This window comes from Macaca mulatta, chromosome 4 (assembly GCF_049350105.2).
Source record: "Macaca mulatta isolate MMU2019108-1 chromosome 4, T2T-MMU8v2.0, whole genome shotgun sequence".
Classification (NCBI taxonomy): Eukaryota; Metazoa; Chordata; class Mammalia; order Primates; family Cercopithecidae; genus Macaca; species Macaca mulatta.
In genome coordinates, this window is record NC_133409.1 from 7,303,217 (window position 1) to 7,323,374 (window position 20,158).

The 20,158-nt window shown below is 36.0% G+C and overlaps 1 long non-coding RNA gene across 1 annotated transcript in view; it reads left to right on the forward strand.

Annotated features, from left to right (window-relative positions):
• Positions 1–537: 537 nt before the first annotated feature.
• Positions 538–20,158, forward strand: part of LOC144340640 (uncharacterized) — a 78,526-nt gene continuing 58,905 nt past the window's right edge. The window contains exon 1 of the long non-coding RNA XR_013416884.1: positions 538–670. This is a non-coding gene — a long non-coding RNA (uncharacterized LOC144340640). The remainder of the gene's footprint in view (positions 671–20,158) is intronic.

Consider the following 20,158-nt stretch of genomic DNA (forward strand, 5'->3'; position numbering starts at 1 on the left):
TGAAACTTTCACTGATAAAAAAGCAAGAGAGAGCTTGAATGACTAGAGAAACTCATACAACAACGAAGGGTGAATTGTGGGGATGGACGCAAATGTCTGCCTGTGATTCACAGAATGTCCCCGAAACTCACAGATGCATGTTTAGAAAATGGTGGTAATTGAATATGATCTATAGCCTAGTTAGGAATAATGAATCAAAATTAACTTTTGGTTTTGATTATTGTACTATTAAGTTATAAGATGTCACAATTGAAGGAAGATGGGTGGGACCGTGTACTATTTATGGAACTTCTATTACGTTTATAATTATTTCAAAACAAAACATGTCTAAAAAGTCAAGAGAGAGCTCAGTGGAGCCAGGTGCCATAAGGTGGGTAGGTGTGTGAAGGTTGGGGGGATCAGTGCTCTCTGTGAGGTTAGCAACCAAAAACAAAGACGGGCACCTGCCTTCGCCAGGAAGGGGCCGAGGAATTGCCACGTGGAGCTCTTTTCCTTCCTCCACCTTATCCAGGGGAATCCCTGTCCTGCTCAATGTGAGGTAGACACTAGCCAGGAAACAGCCCGAGAAAGCACAGAGCTTGAAGCCTGCTAGGATTGGGAGCTGGTGCAAACAGAGTTCTGCATTCCGTCCACTCACCCACACATCTCCTTCTCTATTCCGTGTTGTAAGGTGAGGTTTATAGCCGGCATTCTGGTTCATATCCACTTGGGTGTTTTTGCTAATAATTTCATCTTTACTTCTACAGTATAAAATTATTATACAACCCATCTTATTTGGTTCTATAGTTTGTCAGTTTTCATCATTCTTTTTCTTTCCTCGATTATTTGTCTCAGAATTTTATCTTATTGATCTCTCCAAATAATTAGCTTTTGGTTTAGATGACCTACTCCAGTGTGTTTATTCTCTGTGTTTTTATTCTTAATTCATTATTTTCTTTTTTCTTGTTTACTGAGTATACTCAGTTCTTCTTAAACTGTTAGAGAGAAGCATTTAGTAATGTGTTTTCAGTGTTTCTTGTTTTCTGATAAATATAGTTGAAGCTGGAATAAATAGCACCTGTTCCTGGCACAGTGATACCTGCTGAGGGGATCATAGGGGCTGAAACCCTTCCTGTCCCCATGGCCAAGCCTGCACTCTGCACTAGAGGCAGCCTTGAACCTAGTGAAGCTTTGTCTTCCTGAATCCTGGGGCTGTCTGTTTCATTACCTTTCGGCATTTCTATTTACTGAAGAGAAGTAGCAGGACGGCCTGCTGGTTTTTTTCTTTGAGAATATTTTCTTAAAAATGTTTTCTAAAAAGCTTTTTTTTCTGTACAAAATATTTTTAATTGTCAGATTTCAGTGATTTTATCCATTTTTGGCTAGGTATAAAGTCAACCCTTTCTAAAAGTAAGTGTAGGCTTGCTTTAGCCTGACAAGGACTTTCCAGATACGTTTTCTTTTATCGTATTTCATTACATCTACTACATGTGTTGTTCTTTATTAGTCTGAAATTTTTCTGCAGGCATTATACATATATAAACATATTCTATTATTTGATTTTTATATCTATCGTCTTCTTTATATTTCTTCTCCTTGGAATTATAGGCTTACATGATCATTTCATCTCTGATTTATTTTTCTGCATTAATAAATTCCCTCTTTATTTTTAATGTCCTCTGAATTATCTTATGACATGATTAATTTCACTTATTTTATTTAACTTGGGCAATCTCTGTTTTCCTTTAAAATTGTTATTTTAAAATTTACTAATGTGTATATTTGGTTTCATAGTGTTCTTGTTTTATTTAATTTTTAGAGAAATTCAAAACATGCTGTCTAAACTATTTTTATTTTTAAAAACATAGAAATCTAATTTACTCTATTTCCTTAGCGCTGGTTGATTCCGTCTTTATATTAAAAGGTAATTTCACAGGACTCATGCTGGTTTTTCATGCTAATCATTGAGCAAAGAGAGGCCAATAATTGATGCTAGTGATTTCTAAAATTGAAAATGAGGGTGTTCCCTCACAGTTCATTTGAATGCTATTAGATTTTTTTTCTTGGATCTTATGCTGGGGGAAGAGATAAATGATAAGAGTTGAGAGAGTTGGATTTCAGGGAAATGTCAACATTTGGATTTGATTTCAACAAAGGGTATTGTTTATCTGGTGAAGCCACTATGGCAAGAACCAACTTTCTTCACTTGAACTGTGTTCATGCCATTGTTTATCCCCTAGAAAACTGGCACCTCCATCGAGAAATAATGCCTACATGGACTCAGTTGTTCAAGCCAAACCTGGGAATTACCTCTGACAGCTATCTCTTCTTTAGCCTTCAAGGTTCTATTAATGCAACTCCAAGGATATTTCTAAAAAATATCCACTTCACTTATGCTTTATTGCCAGTACCCAAGATAAAGTGACTATGCTGTCTCAATAGACTAGAATTATCCCGACTGATCTCCAGCTTTCATCCATGTCCCCTACTATTCATTTTCTAAACAACACCCAAATCATTTTTAAACATTCTGTAATGATATTTTTGATGGTTAGTTTTGTGTCAACTTGTCTGGGCTAAGACATGCCCAGATGACTGACAAAACATTATTTCTGGATGTGTCTGTGAGGGTGTTTTTGGAAGAGATTAACATTTAAATCAGTACACTGAGTAAAGAAGATCTGCCCTCATCCATGTGGGCAGGTATCATCCCACCCATCAAGGGCCCAAATAGAACAAAATGGCAAAGGGAGGATGAGTGAATTTACTCTCCGTCTCCTTGAGCTGGAACATCAATATTTTCCTGCCTGGGACATTGAAGCTCCTGATCTTAGGTCATCAGATTATGAAACTTAGCCCAGAAGCTCTCTTCTCCACCCCACCCTGGTTCTCAGGCCTTAAGGCTTGGAGCAAATTATACCACCAGCTTTCCTTGTTTCTCAGCTTGCAGACAGCATGGCGGGACCCTTCAGCCTCCATAATTGCGTAGGCCAATCCCATCTATTTCTATCTTGTTCTATGTCTATGTCTGTCTATGTCTATGTGTCTATGTCTATGTCAAGGTTTATGTTGATGTTGATGTCTATGTCTAGATCTATGTGGATGTCAATGTCTATCTCTAGTTCTATCCTATTTGTCTGTTTCTCTGGAGGAGAATACATTCTCTTTTTTGTCAAGGCTACATCATTTATTCAGGAAAAATTCAAGTTGGTATTCGGTTCTTCAGTGTTCTTCAGTAAAAACCATGCTCAAAGATTATTGTATGAAGACTCTGTTTTCCAAGTTTGCTGAAGTGATTTTTCTCTCTTAATTTCATATTATGTTTGTGGATTGTTAAGTTGATTTCTGAGGAACAGCAGGAATGGGTGGGTGGGGATCAGTCAGAGGGATGGTGGGTTGGATATCTTTATTCATGTTATTGTGTTATTGTTTACTCTCCTAACATTTTTGAAACCTCTGACCTATATTTGACTGTCACTTCTTTGATGGTGTATCAGTTTCATGAAGCTGCCTTAACAAACTGCCATAAACTGGGTCCTTAAAACAATAGAAATTTAGTTTCTCATCATTCTAGAGGTTAAGAATAAAAAAATAAGCTTTTAGCAGGGGCACAATCCCTCCAAAACCTCTAGTAGAAGATTTTTTTCCTTTCCTTTGCCTGCTTCTGGTAACCCCAGTGCCTTGGTTACAGAGGCATCACCCTCATCTCCACCTCTGCACCTCTGTTGTCACATGACTGACTGTCACTTCTCTTCATGTCTCTGTCTTCTGCTTTTTTTTTTTTTTTTTTTTTTTGATGGAGTCTCGCTCTGTCACTAGGCTGGAGTACAGTGACACAATCTCAGCTCACTGTACCTCTGCCTCCTGGGTTCCAGTGATTCTCCTGCCTCAGCCTCCTGAGTAGCTGGGACTATAGGCACGCACCACTACGCCCAGCTAATTGTTGTATTTTTAGTACAGATGGGGTTTCACCATGTTGGCCAGGATGGTCTCGATCTCTTGACCTCGTGATCCGCCCACCTTGGCCTCCTATGAGGGCCCACCCTAGCAACCTCTTCTTAACTTGATCATATCCGCAAAGACCCTATTTCCAAATCAGGGAACATATACAGATAACAGGGGTTAGAACTTCAACAGATATTTTTGGGAGACAGAATTCAATCCACATCAGATGATATTTATGGTTCTTGAAAGCAATTGTGACTTATTCACATTTAAGTCTTCAGAATGGGAGAGAATAAAAACTGATAGCACAGTTAATGCTCAGAACATGGTAAAATCGTATGGTGATAAGATGGGTTTCTATTGTGTCTGCTAAACTGCCCTATGAAGAAAATTTTAAATTCCATTGTTCAATGGTGGCACCATTGCAGTAAATATATACCTCTCATACAGTCTACTTGATTTATAGTTTCTGATAGATGTGATAATACTTAAGCCTTGGTATATATTATTATACTTATGATACATATATCTAAGTCACTTATAAACTGTCATTAGTTTGCACATTTATTTTTGTTATAACATGAAATCCAAATGCCCATTTTCCAGCTATGAGTGCTAAGCTATGAGTAGTTGTTCTGTTTATCTTTTCTATCTCATTTGGCTTAAAATGGATGCTTAGGATGCTTAGTTAAGGGTAACAGGATTTAAAGCCTTGTCATCAGAGAGCTACTTGAAAACTAGTCTCTTTATGCCGATGTATTCTAGTCGTTGCTGTTGAAGGCAGCATAACCAAACAGTGTAGTATTCAATAGCAATAAAAACAATCTTAGGACAGTGATTTCTCTGGAATTCTTCATTCTTAATGAGTGGTATTACTTCTTATGTATATCTGGTGAAGCTAAGGCATAAGATGTTACTAATAGATGCAAACTACTCTATTCAAGTGATCATCTGCCCAGTGCTTAGGAAACAATTTTGACTGGTGCTGAATGCATCTGAATGAGCAAATCACATGCTGTGAAACTCGGTATAATAATTGGAGAAGATGTTTTGTCTTTCTGTTTTGTAAATTCTTCTGTATATCCAGTAAGCTGTGGATAAACAGGTTCAGACAAATATTACGTTTGGAATGCCAGTTCTAGATTGTGCAGGAAAAGATTTTTTGTCAATGTTTTCTGACCCTCAAAATTGTGCACATTTTACAGGAAGCACAGATATTAAATCATGTCCCTCACCTTTCTTTATTCAAACAATGAACACTGCTAGTTTGAGTTGCTATTAGAAAGTACCATAGACCAGGTGCCTTATAAACAGTGGAAATGTATTTCTCATAGGTCCAGAGGCAGGGAAGTCCAAGAGTAAGACGCTGGCAAATTCTGCATCTGGTGAGGGTTGCTTCCTGCTTCCTAGATGATGGCTCTTCACTGTAAACTCACAGTGTTAAAAGGGGCAAGAGAACTCTTCGGGGTCTCTTTTAAAGAGGCACTAATCTCATTCATGAGGGCTCCACCTTCATGATTTATTCATCTCCCAAGGGCCCCACCTCCAAGTACCATCACATTGTGAATTAAGCATCAACGGCTGACTTTAGGGAGGACACAAACATTCAGTCCATAGCACACACTTCGGCCCTGTCTAGCGTAGCAGCGAACTCTAAGCATTTTCTGGATTGTCACTGTAAGTTGCGGTTGACTTAGGTCACAGGTGACACATACCCAAGTGATTAATTCTATGACCCTTTCACAATGAGACCAAGACAGTTTTCTATATTAGAGAACGTGTGCTATGTTATATCATACAGTTTTCTATAGTATAAAAAAATTTTGACCAAAAAATATTATTTGATTTTTATCTCATCCAAAGAAAGAAAAGTTGTGGAAGAAAGTAAAACAAAAATCTTGGGAAACCCTGTTGAATATTCTGTTATATGGTATGATGCTGCAGAAATCCTTTGATAGTTATAATACATTAAAATTGTGGATTCTTTTTTCACTGGGGTAATCAGATTCCATTGCTGACTTATTTATGTAAATAAAATTGAGATTAATGAACATTCCTCTTATGCAAGAAAAAATTGTGTGTATTTTTTAAATTCAGTAGCTAGAACATACAGTGATGAAAATGAATGTTTGCCAATTGAATTGACTGAACAGGAAGAGGTAGTTTCTAAATGTCATTGTATTTTTTACCCTGGATATCATTACTATATAGAGATAGGGCCAACATGAAGAAACAATAATATATTCCTTATCACACAATTTCTTCTTACACGGATTGTAAATGGGTGAAAATTGAAAAAGCTATACTTGCTTTTTTCATAGTAAATGGAATCAAAACAAAAACAACATGAGTATTTGCATTAAATGCATTGGCATTCACTAGATTTAGTTAGCATAACAACCAACTAGGTGGGCTGATATGGGTATAGCAGCTGCCTGTCATCAAAGGGTAAGGATTTGATATTGTTCCTAACCCAGATCTAGGGTTAAGTGAAGATTTGTTTTGATGAATAATACAAATTTTAAAATCTTTTAAAAGAATTTTTTCCTCCATAGAAGTCAATTTACCAAATTCCCAAATAAAGCAAACTCGCAGGTACAAAAATATAATTTGTGTTTCTGAAAATATTCCAGTATATATAATGAGTCTTCGTTATGTTTGGCATTTGTCCAGCTCCAATCAAGTTTTCTGTGCAGTTCTGCAATTTTTAATTAATATTGGTTTTTAAATTTTCTATTTGTATCAGTTTTTTACTATGATATTATATTCTTCTATGTGTATTTTCCACTTTTCCAACACGTTTTGAACCATTTGACTTTTTTTTTTTTTTTAAATAGACAGTCTTGCTCTGTCACCAGGCTGGAGTGCGGTGGCATGATCTCAGCTCACTGCAACCTCCGCCTTCTAGGTTCAAGTGATTCTCTTGCCTCAGCCTCCTGAGTAGCTGGGACTACAGGCACACACCACCATGCCCAGCTAATTTTCTGTATTTTTAATAGAGACAGGTTTCACCATGTCGGCCAGAATGGTCTCCGTCTCTTGTCCTCGTGATCTGCCCGCCTCAGCCTCTCAGTGTGCTGGGAATATAGGCATGAACCGCGGTGCCCGGCTGAGTCATTTGAATTTAAAGTCACATGCTGGGCCTGTTTGTTTACTCTTTGGTTGTGTGCTGGGTGTGGGATCATGAACAGACTTTGTTCATAAAGCGCCTCTCTTTTAATATGACTTGTAAATGCTATTTTAGCAAATTGGTTTTAGTCATATGTCATCTGAATCTTATGGCACTATTGACTATCTCCTATCTTTTCCTAGCCAGAGAAGATAAATTATTTTCTCATTCATGTTTTTATACCATGTTTTTGGTATAACATAAAACACTCTTTTCTGATAAATTCAAACTCTTTAGCATCAAGAGGGTAGGCTGCTGAGGCAACCTCACAGCATCTCAAAATGACTCTTAATCTGTCACTTGTGGATGCAGATGAGTGCGATCTGCCACCTATTGTGTAACACTGCCGGTTAAGTCATTTATCTTTTCCCCATTGCTTGCTATGTAAAGCCCAAATGACCCATCATGGCAGACACACTGTGAGCCTATCTTTTACACTTTATATCCTACCCCATTTTTATTTAAGTACCCTATGCTTTGGCCATACCAAATCTCTTGTTGTTTCCCATATTTACTTTCTGTTATGATGTACATTCTCTTTCCTCTATCTTGAAAACATTTTACCTTAATTGTCCAACAGATAAAAACCTCTAAGTGCCATTTAAGCCTCTGCTTACGTGGGGTCTTCCATGAGAAGTCTTTGGGCATTTTCAAGGGCTCTTGGTCAGTTTCTCCTCTGTGGGGATCGCTCCCTCCCACGGTGTGCTAGTCACTCCTTTACTGTGGCGTTTATCATGTGAAGTGGCAGTTTGCTAATTGTGAGTCAATGCTTTCATGCTTCTGGAGATAGGGATGTGTGCTTGCCCTCCTCTGACCCAGAACATCACTTCCCCTGTAATGCCTCTTCAGACAATGCTGGTGGAACACATGTTCACTATTTCTCTTTTGAACTGGAGAATTGTCCCCTCCATTCTATATGTAATTGACACATCCTAGAGATTTATGATCTCCTACCACTGGGGAGATTATAGCATCACTGAAAACAACAAGAAGGAAGATAAAAGGAAGCTAGTGAACATTAGTAACTCCAAAGGCGCCATACGAAAATTTGTTTGGACATCTCATAAACACACCTTCAGTAAGTGCTGAAAATGTAATGTTGACTAAGCCAGCCTTTTCTATTTTACCTATGAAAGCAAATTGATAAATTTATGATCCCTCTGAGTTTCTTTGTGCCTTGTAAATTAAAAAGTTATGGATCTAAAGGTGACTCATAGTTTGCCAATATAAATGTGTAATGCAAGCACACTGTTTCACTTCTGCTATGAAGGTCTAGTTTGCAGCAAATCCTCTGGATAATGGGAGGCTGGAGAAAAGCGGCATACAATACGGGCACAGGAAATAATCTCATCTGCATAAAGGCATCCAAAAGATGCAAAAGCACCCTGGACTCGAGGTACCAAAATCCTGGAGAGAAAGAAAACTCATTGAGGAGAGCTCAATATTTCACGTACCTTTGTAAAACTCATTTAAGAGAGTTCATATTTTATGTACCTTCTCCTTTCACCATATTTGCCAATTTACAGTTGCCTAAACAGAGAAACAAAATTAGCCCAGAAGAAAGCCCAAGTCTGCTGACATTGAAGGAAACACAGAGACATAGGACAGTGGACCAATCACTTTTGGCATTGACTTACGAACTTCATTTCAGCTTTGCCAACATGGAGCAAAGAGAGTGAGATACTCAATAAAATTACCAACATTCTCATGGCACTGGAGAGATACATATTTTAGTTCAGGGGTTGTCATGTGGAATGACCCTGGGAAGCATGTATCCTGTCAGTTGGCAACCCTGGAGGGTGGGACTCCGGGAGGAAGTGGGAAGCAGAAATGGACCAGCACTCACACAGACTGCCACTGAGAATCAGGACAAGTCCTGATGGCGTTAGGGTGATTTTCTCCCTCATTTAATAATGGCTCAGCTAAGCTAAGCTCAGCTAAGTCTCTTACCAAAAAATAAAAGCACCATCCAGAAACTCTCCATTTTTAAGATGCATGAAGTCCAACATTCAATAAAATACAATTACAAGCATGGCAAGAGACAGAAGTCAGAGAAAATAAAAGAGAAACCAGTGATAGAAATATTGAGTTTATCAGACATGGGCTTTAAATAACTCTGATTAACATATTCAATAAAAAGACATGAAAATGGGGATAATTTTGCCTGTAGTCTATATCAAGCCTTCAGATGAAACTTCTAAAGCCAAAATTAAGAATTCAATCAATAATTGTTTTAACTGCAAAGTTGAAGTAAGGATTTATTCACAGTTTGTGAATTCAAAGTTTATTTACAGTTGAAGTAAGGATTAGGGGTCAGTAGAAAACATACTGTCAAAAGCATAAAGAGAAAAGAAATGGAGAATGTAAAGCATGCAAGAGCCATATTTGACATGGAGAAAACTATGAAGTATTTGTAACTGCAGTTCTAGAAATTGTGTAGAAAATAGATAATGAGAAACATGTGGAGAGATAATGGGAGACAATGTTCCAAAACTGACAAAAATATTAAGACATAGATTTAAGGACTATTACAAATTCCAAAGAAGAAAATAAATATACATCTACATGTATTAACCAAAATAAAGAGAAAAATCTTGAAAGCAGCCAGAGGGAAAAAATATGCGTCTTCCTTCAAGGAACAAAAATAAGACTGACAGCTGTCTTTTTAACAGAAAGAGTGAAAAGCACAAGATGGTAAAATGCCATATCTAAAACTCTAAAATAAAATAATTATCAAACTGGAGTTTGATTGCCAGTGAAAATAGCTTTCAAAAAAAAAAAAATCAGTGACTGCCAACAGCACAAGTCCCTATTACCTATCCCTTCCCTGATGACCTCTATAATCTCTGGACAGATTAAGGACTCTGAAAAATAAACACAAGCAGGCAGATTCTGTAAAAGAGTCATCATTTGGGACAAATGACACAAACAGAGATATTTTTCTCATTTTTTCACTTCCCATGGCTTTGCCCAAAGACAGACCTCTGCCAAGTAACGTGGTGGTGCAAAGATCCCATTGTGTTTCAGATTAGAGAACCAGGGAAAGAAGTACCAGAAGTAGAGCTTAAGAGGGAAGATCAAAAATTGTGAGGTCTGGGGAATAGGATTTCATAATTCTGCATATGAATCTTCACAAGTCTTAAGCTGATCCTTGAACCAAACATGTGTGAGACATACCCAATCCAGTGTGACAACAACAATAAAAACTGAGATTTCAAACACCACCCACCTAAGGTGAGAAAAAACAACATTTGATACTAGTTAGATTGATTGGTTGCCAACAGTAAATATCATGTTCCAGGAAATTACAAGTCAATTCAGTTTCTATGCAAGGTGAGGTTCACAACATCCAGGATCCAATCCAAAATACTTCAACATACAAAGGACCAAGATAATGTACTCCGTTCATGAAGGAAAAAAATCAGTTAACTGATGCCAGTCTTGGTATGACTGAGATGTTACAATTAGTAGAACAAGACTACAAAGTACTACTATGGACTGAAGTATGCTCCCATCACACACACAAAATTCATATGTTGAAGCCCTGACCCACAATATGACTGTATTTGGCCATGGGGTTTTTAGCAGGTAATAATTGGTCTGACGATACCTGATCTGTGGTAATGTGTTATGGCAGCCTACAAGCACCTATATTAGCTGTGCTCCATAGGTTAAAGAAAAGGACATCTGAAATTAATGAAAATACAGGAAATTTTAGGAGAAAAAAATGACAGCTAGAAAATAAGCCAAATGAAATTGAGCTCAATAGTAGAATAGAGATGGTGAAGTAGACTGTCAGAAATTGAAGATGAATAAATAGATATTGTTCAATCTGAAGAGCAGAGATAGGATAAAAAAAGTAATAAATGAATGAGATTCCAGAGATTCATCAAAAGTTCTAAAGTATGTTTATTCATAGTATGAGAAAGAGGGGATGATGGGGCAGAATAAATAAGGGTAAAATTTCCAACGACCAAAATATTAACAAATTTATAAAGACATAAATTTAGAGATTTGAAAAACTCAGCAACTTTGCATAAGTTAAATTCAAAGACACTACCTCTCTCTATATATGTATCATCATAAAACTACTCAAAAACAAAATTAAATTGAAAATGTTGAAAGCAGCTAGAGAAAAAGATGGACTTCACATGAGGACAATAATTCAAATGGTTCTGATACCTCATCAGAAAGTTCAGATAACAGAAGACAAACATAAGTATTTTAAGTGCTGAAAGAAAAACAAATGAACATAAGATAAAGAAAAACACAGAAATCATTACCTATATGGAGGGAATGGAGAAGAAATTTCAGTTGGAGGAAAACTAATAGAAAGTAATAGAATGTGTAACTAGTAGCTGTTTTACAAGTAATACAGAAAGGGCATCAGAAATGAGGTTAACGTATTCTGCATATATATACACACACACACACAAAACATGCACACAAGAAAAGTAATTGCATGGATAGTCTATCATACTATCACAAGCTATGTATTTACCTGCCATTTTCCTCAAGACATAGCCAACATGGTACAATCATTGTGTCTTTAGAAGTTCTGGTGTCTGCCACACAGATTTTTCTCAGCTTTATCAGCTTTAGGGTTGACCCTCTGTCACTTGTTCATATTCCCACTCCAGTAAAAATGCACAAATGGTTTTGAACATCAAAGACAAGATGTCTGGACCCCACTTTCCATCTTCCCAGATGATCTTTCTGCATCTCTATAGATGCAAACAGTTGCACATGGCAAAGAAGCAATATCTGTCTTCATTGACCTTTCTAGACACTAGGCCTTAGACCAGGGCTTGAAAGCCAAGTCTGGAGGGTAAATCTGACCCATGACCTGTTTTTGTATTAATGTTTCCCTGGAACACAGCCTCTCCCTTGGCTCAAGTCTTGTCTGTGGCTGCTTTCACATGACAACAGCAGACTTGAGCCATTGTGACAGAGAACAGATGGCCTTGAAACACTCATCATGTGTTTGTTTCTATTGGAAGGTTTGTCCTCTAAACAAAGAAAAATAAAATTTGGTTATTTTACTTAGAAGAACTATAAGTGGATAAACCTTCTAGTTTTAAATAATAAAAGGAACTTTGTAGTGGTACTTTCGAAGTAAAATTAAATTTTCCTCAATATACATAGGCTTATTAACTTAGAAATTAACAACCATTGGCAATTCTTCCCATATTGCATATTAAGATGAGAATGTTAGACCTGTTCCTGAGCCCGTAAGTTTTTATGGGACATCCCATTGTAGTGGCACATACATGCACTTACACAAGGAAATACGGCATAGCATCCTAAAACAAACAATCCAAAAGTAAAGGGGACACTTATACTTCTCTAGAAAAACAAAACCAGAAGAATTTGCTGCCCGCAGCAGTGTACCTAAAGAAATACTAAAAGTTTTTCTTCAGGAAAAAGGGTACCATGGAAAGGCAGGGATAATTAACAACTAAGGAAAGGTTACACATGAAGTAAATCTAAATGAATATTGACTATATAAAACAATCATAATTTTGTTTGTGTTTAATGTTTAATCTTTAATGGCAAAAATCATAGAACATAAACATTTAAAATTTACTAAATTTCAGCCCTGAATGTAGAAAAAACACTGATATATATATATATTTTTTTATGTGTGTGTATGTGTGTATATATATGTATATATATAGATTTTACTAACTTATGGATGCTAATAAGGTAACCAATAAAATAATGAAGGAATAGAGTGATATAATCAAAGTAATTAAAAATTTTTATTTTATTTTATTATTATTTTTAGAGACAGGGTCTCACTCTGTCACCCATGCTGGAGTGCAGTGACATGATAGTAGCTCATTGCTACTTCAAACTCCTGGGCTCAAGTGATCCTGCCACCTCAGTCTCCCAAGTAGCTGGAACTACAGGCCTGTACCACCACAAAAATGTGAATTTTTTTTCATCTAAAACAAAGCAAGGAAGAATAAAAGGAATATAGAACATAAGGAACACAGAGACTTAAACGAAATGTCAGTAATTTAAATATAGATGCAAATAGATTAAATACTTCAATTAAAATGTAAAGGTTATCAGACTAAATTAAAAATCTCCGGATAGATATAACTTGCAAGAGCTACTCTTAAATACAAACGTCACATAAAGCTTGGAAATAAGGAAAAATAAGCAAATCAAACACTACCTCAAAGAAATCTGGTATAGCTTAACACTATCAAAGTATACTTCAAGGGAATTAAAATTAGTATAACATGGAGAATAATCTTTTATAAAGTTATGTATCACCTTACCAAGAAAGAGATCAATTATGAATTTGAATGAACCTACCACTATACCTTTACATCATAGTATAAAGATCGATAGAACTAAAAGAAAGGAAAAAATATCATAGCCACGTTGGGATCCTTTAATGTACCTTTATTATTATACAACAGAAAGATGAGATTAAACAAAATCAGTATGAATTTGAAAGATCTGAAAAATATCAGTAAATTTGATCTGATTGACATATGGAGAACGCTGCATAGAATTGACCACATGCTGCACCACAAAAACTCTTTCAACCTAAGAATGAAAATCATTCAGAGAACAATGTCTAAAACAGTAAAATTAATCTAGAAATCAATAAGAAGTAGGCAAGTAGAGCTCTGAATGTTAGAAAAATAATTAGTATGTTTGTAAATAACCCATAAATTAATAAAGAAATGACAAGGGAGTTGATAAAGTATTTTGAACTGAAGATGATTAAATATGCCATATTTAAGATTGCTAAAGTGAAAAAGACAACATACGAAGGATTGGCATGGCTATGTTGTAACTGACCATTTCACAGACTTCTTATAGGAGCTGATGTTTTATAGTTTAACACTTTGTATCAACTAAAGTTGTATATATTTATGCCTTATTACCCAGAAATCTGCAATTTACCCAATACAATTTCAGTAATCTGGACCAAAGACATATAGAAGCATGTTCAGAGCAGAACTATTCTTACTAACTAAAAATTATAAAAATCTAGTTGTCAAATAGATAAATAATGACCTAGGCTGGACACGGTGACTCACACCTGTAATCCCAGCAATTTGGGAGGCTGAAGCTGAAGAAGTGTTTGAGCCCAGGAGTTCGAGACCAGCCTGGTCAACATAGCGAGACCTTGGCTCTGCTAAAAATGAAAATTAGCTGGGCGTGGTGGTGCACACCTGTGGTCTCAGCTACTCAGGAGGCTGAGGGAAGAGAATTACTTGAGCCTGGGAGGTTGAGGCTGTAGTGAGCTGTGACTGCACCACTGTACATGAGCCTGGGAAACAAAGCAAGACCCTCTCTCAGAAAGTAATAGAAAATAAAAAAATATCCATGGTCTATTCACACAGTGATATATTATATGACAACAACAAATAACAATGAATCTCATAAATATACAGTTGAGTAAAAGAAGTCACATAATAAGATTATCAAGTCATTAATAAACATATTTAAAAGGTAAAACTCATTGATAGTTTATGAATTAATAGGGTGATTCCTTTGGAAATGTAGTAGGGGCAGTAAAGATGCTGAGGATAGCTCTGGGTGCTGGTAATCTTCTATTTTTCAAATTTCATGGTCATCAGAATGTATTCACTTTATGAAAATTCATTTAGCTGTACATTTATGATTGTTATACTTTATTATATTGAGATGAGATTAAAAACTTCACCTAAAATTCTATAATGCAAATAAATATTTTGAAAAATACCTTTTGGTTAAAAAACGAGAAAGCCAAAATATCATTGCATTTTGATATTTTTATTCAATGTATTAATTATATAAAGTTTTTTTTTACATCGATGACCCTCATGTGGGCAGATGTATACAATTTTTCAATGTTGATATTAACTAATGTTTTTGAGAAACTGGTAAGTTTCAGTTTTATTAAAGCATAGTGTCAGTATTATTAAATTATTGTAAATAAATGAGAGAAAGGTTAAAATGACCATAAAGTTTAAATGTTTAAGCATTATGTGTTGAAAAAATGACTTGTCATTAATAAAAGGACAGCACACAACTAAACCTGGTTAGATAAAAAAAATATATTACGTAGAATTAAGTGGGTCATATCTGATTAGTCTAAAATTAAGATTTGTTTTCATTTTTATACTTCTGTTGTTTATCGTGCTGTTGTTGAAGATACAAAATGTTTGGCTAGCGAATAACTTAAGAGATTTTGAAAAACTTCAGAAGGATGTAATAAAACTAGATAACTAAACAATTTGTTGTCAAATGAAACATAATACACAGTGGAAGATATAATACACAATAAGAAATATTTAATATACATCCACTGTTTTGTAATGATTGCAATCACTGAAAAATTAAATATTAATATACACTTGTACAGACTGTCCTTAACTTATGGTGGTTTGAGTTATGATTTTTTGACTTTATTACAGTGTGAAAGCAATACATATTCAATAGAAACCCCATACTTCAAATTTTGAATTTTGATCTTTTCCTGGACTAGGAATATGCAATAAATACTTAGCTCCCAGTCATTCACATGATCATGAGGGTAAACAACTGATAGTGATGCCAAATGATTTTGCCCAACTCTAGGCTAGTAAGTGTTCTGATTTTGTTTAAAGTAGGGTAAGCTAAGCTACGATGGTCAGTAGGTTAGGTATATTACATGCATTTTCAACTTATAATATTTTCAACTTACAATGGATTTATCAGGATGTAACCCCAACCTAAGTCAGGAAGTATGTGTACTTATTTCATCCTCAATATTTTATTTAGATAATTATGGAGTACCTATTATGGTCTTTAGATTCCATATATCTCATATTTCAAAATTATATGGAAAGATCAAGGACCAGGAATAACCAAGACACACCTTGAAAAAGAAGAACACACAAGATAAGGTTTGTCCTATTACATATTGAACTCGTTGTAAAGCTGTATTGCATTTTATAGGCAGTATTGAAGTAGGGATCAATAAATACACCAGTGGAAAATAAAAGAAACATATTCCAGAAACAGATTCATGCATATGTGAAAACCTGATAAATATCAGAACTGTTGTGTCATATCAGCAGGAACAATAGTCAACACAGAATAAAGGGAAAACAATTGACTATTCAAGTAAGAAACAAGAAACAGACCCCATCTCAATTGATAAGCAAAAATTTATTCCATACTGGCATTTGAATATAGTCTTGATTTTAGATAATCGTTTTATAATGACATCAATATTCTGGTTGTTATGATTATACTATGGATTTATAATATGTTAACATTAGGGGAAGGTTGAAGAAGAAAGTAAGTGAACTTCCTGTGTTAGTTTCATAACTGTTCTGTAAGTCTATAATTCTTTCAAAATAAGAAGTTTTTTTTTTAAGAAAGGTAGTACAAGTAGTATGTGATCAATAAAAATTGAATTCCATGTTGATCATGAGTTTTAATGCAAATAGCAAAAGTTAATATTCTTTTGAAAACAATATATAAGAATACCTTTAACCCTTTGTACTTGGAATAATTTTCTTAAATAAGACTTAATAAATACAGATCATAAATAAAAATATGGATAAATCCAACTACTTTAAAAACAAGATTTTCTGTATATCATAATTTCTATCTCATTACCACAATAGTTACCATTACCACAATAGTTACCATATATATATATATATATATATATATATATATTTTTTTTTTTTTTTTGAGACAGAGTCTTGCTCTGTCACCTAGGCTGGAGTGCAGTGGCATGATCTTGGCTCACTGCAAGCTCCACCTCCTGGGTTCACGCCATTCTCCTGCCTCAGCCTCCCAAGTAGCTGGGACTACAGGCACCCGCCACCATGCCTGGCTAATTTTTTTTTTTAGTAGATATGGGGTTTCACCATGTTAGCCAGGTTGGTCTCGATCTCCTGACCTCATGATCTACCCGCCTTGGCCTCCCAAAGTGCTGGGGTTACAGGCGTGAGCCACCTCATCTGGCCAATTGTTATATTTTTAAGAAACAGAGGTTCAAGAGGTCGATGACAGCTCATAGAAAATAGTGATTTAGATATGGAAATCTAACTTAAATCTCATTTCTGCCTAATTCCAAATTTTTTTCCTTTGGGTGTTATAATTTTCTCCTTCTCAAAAAACATATTTTAATCAGTAATAGAACTAACCTATAATTGTAAAAGAATGCATGGATAATATAACCTGCATTCATGGCATGTTGTATGCTCACACCTACCTAAATTTACAAGAGAAGACAGCTTTTAGTTTATTAGAATCCATTTTTCTTTGTTTTTGACATTTTGAAGTTAGGTATAAATAAGGATTTCCTTATATAAAAACATGTCATGCATATTGCAATTACAAATATAGATTGATACAAGTATGTTGGATTGGTGACATACCATAAGCTGTGTGGCTATTGATACTATGATTTTCTGAAATTGTAAACAACTTTTGGTAAAAGTCTGAGCCGAAGTATATGTTTTATTTAACTTACATGATAATTGTATTTCTGAATAATCCCATAAATATTAAATCTCAGCAAAAAATACTTTACGTTTCAAAAGAGTATTAGGTTTTATGCTCAATCATCCACCAATAAGAATATTAATGGGACATTTGATTTTCCAGTAAAAAAAACTTAAAAAACTTTTTATTGTACAGGGCTGTCCTGTGAATTTCAGTGTAGCTAACCAATGGGACCCAACCAATTACATTCAGTGCATTGCTTTTCTTTGTGACAGTGCAAAATCATTCACATGAGGGGTCTTCAAAAAGTTTGTGAAAAATGCATTTTATGAAAAAACTAAGAAGAGATTCTAAGATTGTTTTGGACCCGAATAAACTCATACTAACTTGTTATAACATGTCTAAGCAGGATCTAGTTTGAGGCACTAAGAAGGGTAAGACATCAGTTAAAAAAAAAAAACCATATCAGAGCAACATGAATTCTGCTAAAATTAAAGAACACACATAAATTTATGGTATGCTAAAGTGGAAAAATGGTAAAATCATCGATGCTTTACCCAAAGTTTACGAGGACAATGCCCTAAGGAAATCAGCAGTTTACAAATGGGTAACTTGTTTTAAGAGACAAGATGATGTTGAAAATGAAGCCCATACTGGTCGATCATTCTCATCAATTTGTGAGAAAAAAAAAAAAATCATCTTGTCCATGCCCCAAATGAAGAGAACTAAAGATTCACAACACAAACACAAGCCAGCACCATAGACAGATCGACTAGTGCAGCTTACACAATTCTGACTGAGAAATTATAGCTAAGCCAATTTTCCAATTAATAGGTGCCAAAACCATTTCACCCAGATCAGCTGCAGACAAGAGAACTTTCAGTGGAAATTTTCAACAAGTGGGATCAAGATCCGGAAGCATTTCTTTAAAGAATTATAACAGGAGATGAAGCACGGCTTCACCAGTACAATCCTGAAGACAAAGCACAACCAAAGCAATGGCAACTGAGAGGTGGAAGTGGTCCCATCAAAGCAAAAGCAGACCAATCCATGAGCAAAGGTCATGGCAACAGATTTTTTTTTTTTTTTTTTTGTAAGCGTAAGTTATTTTGGCTGTTGACTTTCTGGAGGGCCAAAAACAATACTATTTGCATATTCTGAGAGTGTCTTGAGAAAGCCAAAGCTTTTGCAGAAAAACACCTGGGAAGCTTTACCTAAGAGTCCTTTTCCACCATGACAATATTCCTGCTTATCCTTTTCATCTAACAAGGGCAATTTTGTGAGAGGTTTGATGGGAAATCATTAGGCCTCCTCCTCTAATCATTACCATCCCAATTTAGTTCCTTTCAGCTCCTTTTTTGTTTCTGAATCTTAAAACATAAATCTGTAAAGTGTGCTCACTTTTCTTCAGTTAATAATGTAAAAAAGACTGTGCTGACATGACTCATTCCCAGGAGGCTCCACTGGTATTATTGCATACAAAACTGTCTTGAACTTGATGAAGCTTATGTTGCGAAATAAAGTTTATATTTTTCCCTTTTATTTATTAATTCCATTCTCCACAAACTTTTCAAAATCCCCTCATACATTTTGAAATAATTTAACACCTTATTGGGAAACCCTGGCTAATTCATATCAAGCTTCAGATTAATGTAATCAGGCCTGGCAGTTTTATGTTTGATAGAAACAATAGAACAGCAGTTCCTTGTGTTTGCTGGTTGTTCTACCACCTTCCAACAACTTTCCAAAATCTTTTCTCAAAAACTTTAGAAGGTAGCCATCTCTTCATCTTAGATAAATGTAAGTTAAAGAGGTCTAGTGCACTTTTGGAGGCTGAGGTGGGCAGATCTCTTGAGCTCAGGAGTTCGAGACCAGTCTGGGCAACATGGCGAAAACCTGTCTCTACAAAACTACAAAAATTAGCTGAGTGTGATGGCACACGTCTGTGGTCCCAGCTCCTCAGGAGCCAGGAGGATCACTTGAACCTTGGATGGGAGATGGGAGGATCACTTGAGGCTAGGATGCAGAGGCTGAGGTGGGAGGATCACTTGAGCCTAGGATACAGAGGCTGCAGTGAGCTGAAATTGCACCGCTGCACTCCAGCCTGTGTGACAGAAGAAACAAAACGAAATTCTAGAGATTTTCCCCAAGTCAAACACAATTAAGCAGCTAGGTAAAATGGATCTCTTATTTAGTTGTGAGTTTTCATTATGACAACCAGAGGGAAGTTTAGCCTTCTACAGTTTTGCTATGGGGTGGATCCTTTCACATCATAATGTGCCATTTTCTTGGCTGAATTCAGCAAAGGATGGCATGGCAGTGGCCGTGGCTCTCTGCAGCCTCCTGCCTTGGCTCTGCCACAGGCATCCATGGGCAGCAATTGTTTCTCCCTTGCCTGTATTTCACAGGGCAGCCAGCCGGTCTTTGAGATGTTCACCCAGCACTTCTTGAAGTCTGTGTGATATATTAAGGAACTTTGTTCACTGTTGAAGGCAACCATCTGGTACAAAGTGCTGACACATTTGTTCTGATAGCGCACTGGGAAGAAGCCTACCAGAGCTGCTGTGGGGGAGGTGAGGACAGGAGCAGCTAACAACCCTGAAGCCCCAT